General features: G+C 41.4%; 1 protein-coding gene across 4 annotated transcripts in view; it reads left to right on the plus strand.

Annotated features, from left to right (window-relative positions):
- The window catches only part of TSC22D1 (TSC22 domain family member 1), a 96,472-nt gene that overhangs the window by 65,787 nt on the left and 17,289 nt on the right, over positions 1–13,396 (plus strand). The window lies entirely within an intron of this gene.

Raw genomic sequence — 13,396 nt, forward strand, 5'->3', positions numbered from 1 at the left:
GATTTGTTATTATTTTTATCTTCATAGCAAGTTTTACAGTGGCAGTAAGAGCGGTTCCCAGCCCAGAGATCCCTACGGAGGGGCTCACGGTAGGCGGTGTGGGCTGCCTGGTCCCGGGGAGGGGGGCACTGCGGGGGTGTACCGGGGCCTGGGTGTGCGACGGGGACTGCGGGGGTCCCCGGGGCCCGTGGGAGGCGGCGTCCGGCTTCGCCGCCATGCGGCGCCCTGCGCGGCGGCCGGGCCCACAGCGCCCCCTGGCGGCCGCGGCGGCGCGGGCTCTCCCGGCAGCTCGGCGCCTCCGGGAGGGTTACTTCCCCCCACACACCCCTCCCACCCCAAAATCCGTAATAGGTAGGAGGAGACACACACACACACACACACACACCCCCAGGACAGTATGGGGGAGGGAGGAGGCGCGGGTGGCAGTGGCCTCCCCGTCCCACCGGCGGCGGGGAGCGCGGCTTCCCCCGGCAGCCGCCAGCAGGTGTCGGGGTTGAGTCGCCGCTGCCTCCCTCCCCGCTCCTTGCTGCCATTCAATAAACGGTTTTAGCAGCGAAGGCGCGTTTTGGCCTTGGGACTTCGTTTCTCTTAAATTTGGTCGAGTTAATGCGAACAGGGTGAATAACCCCGTTGAACAGGAGCGGCGCTGGTGCGGAAGCAGCGTCCCGGGGAATCGCGAGAAGCTGTCGGTGACTTGAGGTTTTTCCTCAGTGGAATTTTGCTCTCAGGAGTGCAGCTACACTGAATGCAGTCCCAGTGGAAAGGTCTTGCAAAAGGGAAAAAGGTCAAGTCCTCATTTCCTTGAAAACAGAATAAACAAAATGAGCAGAATATGAGGAATTCGCATGATTTCAGGTCTTGATCTGTCCCACAAGATGTTAAGAGTAAAACCCAAATCAGTGAGTTCAGAACATTAAGTAGCTTGTTTCACTAGAAGCAGAATTCAGTCTGAAGACCACTTGATAGCCAGTAAAAACCAGAACGGCTGTGGTCAAAAATAACTTGTGTCTGCAGGTGCTAGTAGTCAAACACAGCTCTATCCACATCTGACCAAACCAAGAGCAGTTAATTTCAGTGGGGAGTGGGTTGAGGGAAGGAACAATGATGCTCCACTGTCATTTACAAGGTTGTGGACTGTGCTGGCTTGTGACACTCATTAAATGTTACTGACAGTAAGTTGGGGGGGGGGGGGGGCGTTATCCTGACCTTATATATGTGCTTTTGTGGGGGTTGATGGAAGTAGCTAATAGCATTAAGGTTGTTTTTTCCAACACCAAATCTGGCTAGTTTGCACTTTTGTACAATGGTGATTATTGCACCGTCTTATAGACTGATTCTGCGGAGTCCTGGTTTGGGGTTTCCTATTTAAATTTCATTTCTGTTCAGCTTTTAACTTAGAAGTCTAGCTCTAAACATCTTCTGGGAAGAAGTCATGATTAGGGGCTGGCCTGCCCTCTGCAAGGCAGCTGTGTATCTCTGACTAGAGGAGTGGCTGCCTCTCCAAGCCCCCAGACCCCAACAGGAGGGAAGCATCAAAGGAAGGAAAAAAGCAGAAAAAGCTTCAAAGCTGCCAGGGCTGTGTCATCTGAGGCTGTGGTGTGAGCGTATTGGAGCAGAGTTCTCTCAACGCATCCTTAATTATTGTAGGGGGTGAATAACTCCCAAATTGTATGATTATAGAATCATTAATCATATAATCCCATGATGCTTCGGAGAAGAATAATGAGTGGTCTGTACCTGTACTTACACTTTATATCTTTCTTGTTCAAGTTCCCAGTTGTCAACAGGGAGGCTTTTCCATCTTAGTGTGACTGTAAAAGTTAATTCCACATATAAGGAGCTCTCCGGGGGCGGGGCTGGTGTGGATAATGTTTAGCCTTCCTGCAGTGACACTGGGGACTTTCAGATTATACAAGCATTGTGCACTTCTGATTCCTATTTTTGTGTGCAGTGTGCTGTATGGGAAATTTAAAAATATGCACAACCTCTTTGGTTTTCCTCAAACATGGTCATGGGTAGGGTTTTTTTGGTGGTGTTTTTTTTTTTTTTATAAGCTGCATTGCTATTTTAGGTGCCTATTTCTACTGCTGATAACAGTGGTGCTTTCATCTTGCTATAAAATTAAACTGGTGCAGAAGTAAATAAAAACAGAAAAAGTGGGGTTTGTGCATTTAGAGGAGTGTTTGTAGCAAAACCAGATAATTTGTCTTTCATGTTTGTTGTATGGAGACACATTAGTGTGTTATAGGCAGGTGAGCTGTTGTACAATAGGGGCTTTGAAGAAAAAAGCAGCCACCTAACTGGTGAATGAAGGGAGTCTCAAGCCAGCATGAATAACCACTTTCTTTAAAAACCAAAATGTGCTATCTGGAATACCTTTTTAATTCTAGTGAAAACTTTCTTCTATGCACGAGCAGCAATTTGAGACTGAAAACTGTCTAATTTTTTCTTAATTCATCTTGGCAAGAAAGTAATTGAGACAAATGATAAAACAGAATTAAGACGATAATGTTCCAGTTTCTTCAGATAGTTTTTGCCATGCAATTGAACAAAGGTTCAGATCTTTAAAAATCATAATCCAGCTACTCTTCTTGAGGGCAATGGGAGTTGCTAGATTTTGAGCACTACTTTAGAGCTGTTGAGCTAAATGTAAAAATATCAGAACCTAAAATGGTTTTAGGGCTTACTCTGTGCAGTTTAGGATAATATATGATGATTTTTTTACTGTGGGTTTTTTTTCCCCCCTGTTATCTTTGGCTTTGTTAAAGGTGCCAGACTGATTGATTTTTTTTTTTTTTGTGTGTGTGTGTGCTGTGGATCTCAGCTTTCCTTAGTGTGGTATTGTAAAAGAAACGGTTTTTCTCCATTCTTTCAGAGACAGCTGTAGCTCAGCTGAATTATGCATGCTTGATATCCATTGCCCTCACCCTCTGTCCATCTCCTTATACTACCCTCATACTTGGAACTTGGTTGCCAACTGTGTCTTCTGGGGGAGGGAAACACCTGTAAGGTTTACTGTGTGCCAGTGTATTAAACCAAAGGGAAAAGTACCAGAATGAACAGAGAAAAGAATATGGGGGAGGTGGGGAAAGAGAAGTGGAAGGGCTTAGAAGCCAAGAGAATGAAACACAAGAAGAGAAATGTGCTACTAAGCTCCTTCACTGCAAGGGCCTTAGCTTGAGTAACCTTGTGAAGTGTGTCAGGGTGCTGAATGGCTTTTAGCTACCAGAATTCTCTTAGTCCACTGAATTGATTTTTATATTTTTTTTTTGGTTGGGTTTCTTTTGTGTGTGTTTGTTTTATGAGCTTTCCTTTCAGAGTTTGGCTTATGCTGGCCACTGGAAAAACTGCTTTATAAGAGGGGAAGAGATTTATAAAGGCTTATTGCAGGAGGTTCATTGTTTTGGGCTGCTTCTGTGATTAGTGGAGAGAAAGGCAGGGACAGTGGGCCTTAGGCTGGATACTATCTTCTAGACATCTAACCTTGCCTATGCTAAAGTGAGATACCTCTTGATATCCAATGTGTGAATTACTTTCAGTAGGCTTGCAAGCAGACTTTTTTGGTTTTAACCATGTGTTTATCTTGAAGGGTTCCTTTGAACGGACCAAACAATGTCACAGGTGACAAATCCATGGCTTAACCATATTTTTTTGAATAAACTAACTGGATAATGCTATATCTGTGTCAATAGCTCTTCGCTCCTAGGCACAAATGATTCAGTCGCTTTTCAAGTAACCTTGGTGTAACAGGCTTAATGTTAATTGTACTTGCTGTTGTATGTCTCTTAACATGATAGCTTTAATTATAATTTAGTTTTGTTTCTCTTTTCTGCTGTCCTTTCTGCCTGCCTGCTTATCTTCTTTGGAATGTGGTTCTTCAACTATTCTGATAAACTTCTGACACAGGTAAATACCAGTCTGTTTGTATATGTATTTACTGAGTGTGCCCTCTACTTGGCAGTGTGCAATGACTCTTGAGTCAGATGTGCCACACACGTAGCTCTAAACTGGGAAAGGGAAATCCTACTGACATGATGGGTGTCACTAGGAAAGATGATTAGCCAGGAAAATGGCCGTAATATTTTTTCTTTATCTGCTTTTTTTATTCCTTCCCCCACTTTAAAAACAACCACAACAAAACATCCAGATAGACAATAGCAACAAAAAAAAAATCGTGTTTGCTTTTTGGTGGTACCGCTTCCTGCCTGGTGTTTCCTGGAAGCCCGTATGCTGATAGTGGAGTTGGTGTTTGTGCCTGTGTAAGGAAGGGGAAAACAGGGGAAAACACTCTCCTCCCTCCTCTGCCAGTCACTTGCTTGTGCCCTCACTTTTATATTGTTGACATGGTATGGGAGGTAATAATTTTCGGTTCTCTCTCAGATCCAGCGGAAAGGAGAAGGCAAGAACATGTGGGCTGGATGAAGCAGGAGAACCTTTCATAGCCATTAGTTGGAGCCCATTGTGAAATACAATAGTGGAATATGTGTAATGGAGTGAGAGGAAAAGAATGTTATTTAACTTGTCTTGTTAGCTGTGTTCGTGCCTTTTATTAAAACATGGAAAGTTCAGCCTTTGTCAATGGAAAGCCTGTTGCCATGAATGCCTGAGCAGATTACTTACATCTTTGGACTTAGATCAGTATGTATGTACCAACAGGGATCACTGCGAGTGTTTAATGGGATATTGAACTGTTCGCTGAAGGAGAAAGTAATAAACTTTGATTTTTTTTTCAGACACCTTGGAAACAAGAACTCTCAGTTCTTATAACTTGACAAATTGATAATCAGAAGCAAGAAGTACAGAGACTTTTTGGAATATACTTAGAACCTATCATCCTTACTGCTTCTGGTGCATTTTTTGGTGAATAATACGAAGTGTTAGCCATTATTAACTACAGCTGAAATGCAGATAGATCAATAAACTAGCTTTTGTGTCCATCATCCATCTGTCCTCCCCACTCAAACGCCTGCTCGCTCTCTCTCTCTCTTCCTCCCTGTGCTCTGGAGTGAAAATAGCACTGTATTGTTCGGAGCTCACACAGTGCTGCTCTCTTAAAAAATCCTCATGCTTGCGGTGACCAAATCAGTTGTGATTGTGGAAAGAGGGGTGTAGGCTGACTTTTAGCTTTTAATTGCTGCACTGTTTAACCCACCTCTGCTGAAAGGCAGCTGCCATAGTGGTTAAACCAAGGGCTGCTGGTGCTATACTGAACCGCAGTGCTCCTGGCAGGAGAGTTTGCGTGGTGGAGAGGCTTTTGTGCATGGCTATAAAATGCAGGACGGCACAATTTAGGACTGTATGGCTGGTTTTGCAGTGAGCTACCCTAGCATTGGCCCTTTCCAGTGGGGTAAGCTGAGCCATGTAAAGATCTTGGCTAACATAACTGTTTTAGTTCTGGAACCTTAGGTTAAAGTATTTCTCTAGTACACTGTATTTGGAGCATGAACTAAGGAGAGAGTCGTCATAGGCTGGATGTTTTTGCTCACGTACGCACAGAAGGGAGATTGAGAGCCTGAAACGTCTCATTTATCTTCTCCCTTTATTCCTCTCTTTTCCGAAAGCTGTCATCATGAGACAGTGATGTCATGGCATTGGGTTATGAATCGAAGTGCTGGTCTGCCAAGGGTAATTGCAGGGCTTTGGCAGCTGCTCGCCGTAGATTTAATTTCTTAATCCTTCCCTTCCTATATTTCTCTTTTTCCAGAGAAATATGGCATTTCCAGAAATGCTCTCTGTTATTCAGATGTTGTATTAAATGTACCAAAAAAATAACATCTGCTATTACCTTTCTTTTGGGTATTTTTAGCCCATAATTCCTTTATCCTCTTCACTCCCTCATGTGGTTCCTGACCCTTCTCCCTCTAATGCCATGCTCTCCTTGCTATTTTCTCTATTTTTCTCTCTGTTCCTTCCCTGCTTGCCTTTTTAGTTCTATTTTTTTCTTCTCATTATTGTATCTTTTAGTTCAGTGATGTGTTTTTCTAGTTTCCAAATCTGTAGCTAGATGATTTTCCTATGATTCTGTTGTTTAATACTTAATTCCACGTTAAATACATTTCTCAGTCTCATCAATAATAGCGTATATAAAAATAATTTCTCTTCCTCTGTGAGACACAGTAATACTCTTTCACACCTTTATTTTGGTCCCCCAAATAACGTCCATAGCTTTTACTTACCTGATGAGAGCAATTAATTTCAAGAAGACAATCACTGATAATTACTGGTTAAGGAACTGAAGTCCCAATTTCTGATTTGAAAGAGGGGCATTTCAGCACATCTGCAATGTTGTCATATTCTGTGCTCCTTACTGATAAGGGAAGAAATGAAAATATGGTCAGAAGGTCTCTGAAGAAAATGCTTTGTCAGAAGCAGCTAATTTCAGAATTGCTTGCTGTTGTTACACAGCCAGATAAGAAAATCGAAGGTTGTGACTTTCAGTCTTTTCAGAAATAAACATTGCCAAACACATTCAATTTAGAATACCAAAATAGATACAGGGTAAGAGCTGTGCAAGAGTTAAATGTTCACAGTAAAAATAATCAAGTATAGGATTAGTGCTGTCTTCCAATGCCTGCTAAAGGAACTGACGCTTAATATTAGGGTATTGTTGACACTTGAACTAATGTGGCTTAATCATTCATGGTGGGCTGCTCTTGGGATTCATTACAGGAAAAAAACCTTGTAATATCAGTGGCTCAAAATGGCAAAGTATTTAGCTTGCTACTTGCGGTGCTATTTTGTTGCTGCTGTTTTCCTTTAAGCACTTGTATGTACTGTGTAGAAATCAGTGTATTTGAGTAGGTTTCACAGCACCGTGGAAGTTATTTGTATGAGAACAGATTATGCACAGAAAACTTGTCGGACCCTGAAGTTTCAGTTTCAGCAGCGAGTTACACCCTTGTTCCTTCTGCACGTGCAGTGCCTGTGTTGTGCCGCTGGTGAAAATTCCTGCTGCGGCATCTCCTCTCCTGGTGGTCCAGGAGCTGAACGAATGCTTGGGCCTGGTGGAGGGGCCTTCCCATTGGTAGCAACGGGTTCCTGGAGGGCTTTATTCTGCTTTAAACACCAGAGAATCGCTTTTTAGCTAGATCTCGCCTCACAGTGTGTCTGGCCTAATTGAAGAAGAGAATCAGGATGGCAAAGCGTTGCTCCCTCCATAGGAAAATGTTGGGCAAGGCAGAGAAACCCGGTCTCTCTGGTCTCCACAGCTTGCTTTAGAGCATTGAAAGGCATGTTACAACTGCTGCACTTGTGATACCAAAAGGGGTTGGTTACTCCTATATGGATTTGTGCTTGTGTAGTGTCTCAGAGGTGATGCTGCGTCGTTCTTCTACTTGCCTCCTTTTTGAAAGAGACTTCTTAAGAAGCCTTCTTTGGCTTCTTAAAAATAAGAGGTGAGTCTCACAGAGCCCAGAGCTTTTTGGGCCTGAACTTTTGCTGGAATACAGGCTGCTCTCTGGAATCTGAAAGAAAGAAAGAAAGAAAACATTTGGGGGAGGAGAGCTGTAGAGTTAAAAATTCTTCCTATCTTGATAATGGTTAGAACTATATTGTTGTAAATCTTTAACTTGCTTATTTAATATGGATGTCGCCAAATGCCCAAGGAATGTCAGCTGTAATTTAGTCTCATAAACTTACTGTATTACTGTGGAGTTTCTGGTATCCAGGAATAGCTGTAACTGGTAACTGTTAGCCCAAACCTAATGATGAGTCTCAGTTTGGAGGCTTGGGCAGGATGCAGATTTGTTTTGGAATTGTTCTGTGAAGGTTTTGAATGGCCCTTCTCAATAAGAAGGTTTGCGAGTCCCTCTTTGTGCTGTAGTTGTCTGTTGAAATTAATTTACCCTTAATTGTGAGGCTCCATTGCATGAATTATATGACTGGCAACTTCATAGTACTCTCAAGATTTCTCTTGCATTCATATGTTAAAAAAAAAACCAAACCAATACAACCAAACACACCTTTTTTGGGGGAAGGGTTCCTTCCCTCCAGTCTAGATGAATGTCCATAAATCCTTCATTACTAATTTTGTATTCAACTGATGTAACATGCAAAATAAATGGACAATCCCTTGCAGCAAAAAATGCTGAGCTGCTGTTATTGTGCTATGTCAGTCCATGTTAATCAGGCTTCTTGTTAATCAGAAATTCTGCTGGCTTGGATTTCACAGGTGCTACAGTGAAGGAAAGGAGCGCTCACTTTAGACTAGGATCATGCAGCATAACCAGGGTTAAAGAGACACCTTACCTGTAGAAGTAGAAGAGATACAAGGCTTGTCTCCTGTAGGCTTCAGCTGATTTTGCTGAACTCCATGATATAAAAAGCAGTAACAATAAATATTCTAATTGGCAATATATATTCAGTACCTGTAGTTTTAATTACTGCTTCCCCCCCAGGTTATTTTACTCAGTTTTTTTTTAACGTGTTTCTTTGTCCTGATACTAACATAGTTCCCCAGCTTGAATGTACTTTGAGGACATTTGTTCTTCTGTATGATTAAATGCTAAAAGTTCAGTGACTTCCAGTTAGTGAAATGTAAAACATTCTCTTGTAGATGGCTCACTGTGATTCTTGGAGAAGCCTCTCCCTGTAGCTGTGCCTTCGTGCTTATGGTGGCTTCCAAGTGTTGCTAACGTGTTCCTAAATCAGGTCTGCGCTAAAGATTGGAATTCCTATCTCTTCAGCAGCCAGAGTGGTTGATGCTTCATATTTTGTAGTTTGAAAACTGTTTCTTCCTGAAGTAATTAACTCAGAATTAACCAACCAGAGTTTTACAAAGTCTCAGAACTATGTGATGTGAGTAATTTCTTTGAAGGAAAACAACCGGACCAGTTCTTGTAAGAAAATTCTCTTGAGTTATTAAACACTGAGTTATTCCTCCTTGTGCAGGAACTTCTCAAGCTGCTGGTTGCTGACAGGTAGGAGGATGCTGTAGAAAAGCTGCATTTATCTGCCTGCCTTTTTGGGTTCTCCGCCAGACTTCTGCCTCTGGCCGTGCCTAGAGGTGGCTCCCAGGCTAAGATGGGTGCTTCAGACCCAGTACAGCTTTTCCTGTACGTGTTTCTTGATCGTTCACACAGGGAGGATTTGCTGTTTGGCAGTATGTGTAGTGGTACCAAGATGAAAATAAAAATTAAATGTAAAACGACAGGCTAATTCTGTGCGATTGTAATGCTTATCTTTGTGTAACTGAAAGCCTTACCTTTGTATCACTTGCTGATGACTATAAAGAATGTATAAGAATATTCCTCAGACCCTTAATTGGGATGTTAATAGCTAAAGAGACTTTTTTTTTAATTGCTTAATGACGGAGTGAAATAAAGCCATCTTCTCTAACTGCACGTTGTTACATCTGCTCAAAATATGAGGATTAGCAAAGGTACAGCAGTGATTTCTGCCGCTAGCATTTAGGAATGAGATACTTCCCAACTTGGCATTCATGGGTTTCAGTGCTTTGGTTTTCATTATGGTGCAGATGTTCTGTACAGCTTTTTGTGCTTTTTGTTTTTTCTCATTGTCAGTTTTATTTCCTTTGATAATCCAGCATTCCTTTCTTCACTGGTGAGTTCTAATGAATATTTTCTGAAGTCAGATTTGGGTTTTGTGTGCTGCGGCTGCTGACTAGCAGCCTCGCCAAACACTTTGTGCCAAAGTACTCTATAAAGATGGATTTAAGATGGGGGTGGAGGGGCAAGCAAAGCATTCAAAAAAACCATAAGTTATGATGCAAATGGTATCTGGGGTATCTCCCATAACAGTAAGCACTGAAACTTTATATAAATGTTTGTTTGTTCTTTTTGAACCCCTAAAGTAGTAGTCTTGGACACTGCTGTAATTACAAAACCATCTTTGGAGATCCTGAGTGGCTTAATCTCGGATCACTATTTTAGTAATTTTTTAACCCTTAAATATTTCAAGGATTGCATGCTTTTAACTTTAAGGCTTCCATAAGAGCCTGAGCGTTTGTCTAGTATATTTTCTGCTTTGTCAAGTACTGGTATGCACATCAGAATTTTAAATTCATTCTTAGCTTGTTGCATCACATCAAAATTGACGTTGTTACCATAGGGCTTTTTATGTCTGTAGTCTAAAGGTTGGCTTGCACTTTATTTTCTGGTTTTTGCGATGGTAAAATCTGGATTATTGAAGCTGTTTCTGAAGTCTTCTATAGTACATGGAAAATGAACCTGCTGAATGTTTACCGCATGAAGGTATGGCAGCTCAGTGATGTGTGACGCACTCAGGAATTCGTGCTCAAGTGCTGCACTTCATTCAGACTGACATAAACAGTAAATTCTGTTGGCCGAATGCCAGATTTGTTCACTTACCAGGTTAAACCTAAACATGGGCTGATGTATTTATTATTTTTTTTTTTTTAAAAAAAGCAAAACTGTCAAGGAGTACCACAAGTTAAATATCTTGAAATATGCTTCCTCCTTCCCTTTGGGCATAAGAGCTATGGGTGGCGTTGGGGGGGGGACGGATCTAGGTACCCTGATGCTATCATGCATGAGATCTTGTTGTTTTTTGTTTCATTAAATGCTAAAACTTACCCGTATCTGACATCCTACTGTACCCACAGTGATAATTCATCTGTGCGCAATCTGTCACTTTATATAACAGCCAGAATGGTTCAGGACAAAGGAAAGAAAGCATAGCTTGGTGCTGAATTCTTGAATGTGACAGGAGAAGAAAGAAGATCCTTGTACTTCAGGCATTTTTCGGTTGCAGCTAGAGGCTATTTTTCAAAGCAGTAAAAACGTTCCATCGCTTAGTTAATCCAGTTGACTTACAATTTTTTTGTGGTTTCTGTTACCTGTAAGTTGTTGACCTACACATAACTGAGTGGTACTTCTAATTACTTGACTGCATTGTAACCAGAATTGGCAAATTTATGGGAATGCTTATGAGAAAAATCATGTGGTTGTTGGAATACCTGCCTCTGCAGTGCTTATGTTTCAACTTGATTTCAGTCTGGTAACTGACAAAGCAAATCCTGTGCTGTTTTTCATGAAGGTGATAAATGAAACCAATGAGATTCCTTTGGGGCAAAAAAAAAAAACAAATAAAAAGGTGATGAGTTGGAATTACGTGCTTTTTGATCAGTGGTGTAGAAACCATTTTACTTGGCATAACTGGAGAATTAGCATCAAATGAAACCTGTGAGTGTTGCTGTACTGTAAAGTCATCACCAGAATTGGGGCTGAAGCATGAGGAAAGGCGATTGGTGTTACCAGAGGTGGAGCTACCTTTGACTTTTTCTTTGTGGGCCCAGCAGCATGCTTGCTGCTCTGCAGAGTGAAGCAGCTGAATATATTCAGTAGTCCATCATCATATATATATATATATATATATATATATATAAAATATACGAAAATATATATTATATAAAATATATGTGAACATATATTTATATAAAATATATATATGAATATATTCAGTAGTCCTGCATCATACATCCGTATATATATATTTATATATTTTATATATATATATTTGCCTTTCACTTTTAAACTGACTCCAACATGACTTCTTTTAATAAGCAGAACAAACTGCAAGGATTTTAGTATAAGCTCATGAGGAGGATGCTGGAGATACCTGTTTTTACTGTATCTTTTTACTTGTGTGTGGGCATGAGTTGATAATACAGTTATTTATCTTTCACAAATTCTGTTCAGTGCTTGGATTTGTATCTCTTAAGAAACTGATATATCTCCCCGCCGCCCCATGTAATCTAACATTTAGTGATCCTTCCGGCTGTAAAAGTAACCCAGATTTGAGTGCGAGTAGCGTTGGAGCTGAGCAATGTATTGGTTAGATACGCACAACTTGCAGGATCTTGTTTTTAACTGTCTTGATGTAGCCTCTTGCGTGATAGAGCTCCTGTTAGGAGGGCATCTTGGAATAGGAAAGCAGAAAGTAAAGACTACATGAGAAAGGCTAAGGTCATTGCTTTCGTCCCTTTCCCACTCCGGCATACTTTAGTGTGGATTCTGTGTGATTCTGTGATTCGTTATTTTAGGCATCCTGGAAAACCCCTGTGACCAGTGCATGTACTGTATGCACAACAGTTATGGAGAAAGATTGTCTTCCTAGTATGTCAACCATGCAGCTTTACAGAGAGGAATACAGGCAACAGAGACAGCAAGAAGGATGTTGAAGAGGGTTATAAGAAAAGGGCAGTTTAAAATCCAAAGCCAGCAGCTCTGTTGGCGCAGTTCTGTGGGATACAGGCTCAGCTGAGCCTGACTCCACGGGTTGGCTGTGTACTTTATAGAGTGGCCAAGGGAGGCTGTAGGATATGTGATATATATAAAGATAATGTAACCAGTAGGATTCATTAGGGATTATTATTGTACTGCGTCTCTGACTATGAAAGGATATGCAAGGATACCACTCAAATTATAATTTCTGTCTTGGTTCAGCTTTTTGGAATTGGTTTTGAGCATTTCTCTAGTCAGCTTGATGCTTTGACTCTTTAAAATAAGGCTCCTTGTTCTAAGTAATATTTCATCTTGAGTATTGAAGTTATTCAATAATACTAGGTCAAACTTTCTCATCTTAATAGTTGTTGATTGCTATAATTGTTCCCTTTGTTCCTAGCTGATTGTTCCTTGAATACCTGCTGAAAGTCCACTTCCTTCTACAAATCATCCCCCCCTTTTCTTTTTGTATGCAGTTGTACCATGTTAGTTTCCACTTAAAGCTTTCAAGAGTAGCTTTCAGAGTAAGTGTCCCTCTCATAGGGCCGTTATACCTGTCTGCTGCTTCTCCAAGGACCAGGATCCTGGAGTAAGACTGCTTGGACATCCAAGTGGTCCCACTGCCATGGCTTTTTGGTGGGAGTGAGAGAAAACTCAAATGAGCCATGACTCTTCCTCGTTTCCATGCTGCACTGAGGGAGATGGACTTAATGTAACGAGAGAAGCATTTATTGTAAAGCGTAACTTGTCAGCTTCAATCTCCCTGGTGTGCTTTAGAAGGAACATGATGCTCTGTCCTTCCAAGCCAGGCGTCCCAGGCTCTGGGAAGATCTTTTAGAAATATTCTGCACTGCTTCGCAGTTAGTAGCTCTGAAGCCCAGTTTAAATTATCTGAATTCCCTCTTGGCTTTGGGAATGGGGAACTAAAGCAACTGTACCCCTCACACCAGGAAAAAAATAATATTGTTTTATTTCTATTTGTTTGCTACATTTCTACCTCCTAACCCAAATACTCCCCTTCCGTGATGGTAAGCTTGTTGGTTCTAATAAGTAGGATTGGTTTTACCCTTCCCTCCCCCAAGCTAGATTTTCTCTTTATCATGTAATGCCTACTTCTCTTGCCATCAGTCACCTCTTCAGTGCCTTGGCAAGGTACAGCAGAAATGCAACTAAATAGTAGATGGCCATGCTCT

This window comes from Rissa tridactyla, chromosome 1 (genome assembly GCF_028500815.1).
Source record: "Rissa tridactyla isolate bRisTri1 chromosome 1, bRisTri1.patW.cur.20221130, whole genome shotgun sequence".
Classification (NCBI taxonomy): Eukaryota; Metazoa; Chordata; class Aves; order Charadriiformes; family Laridae; genus Rissa; species Rissa tridactyla.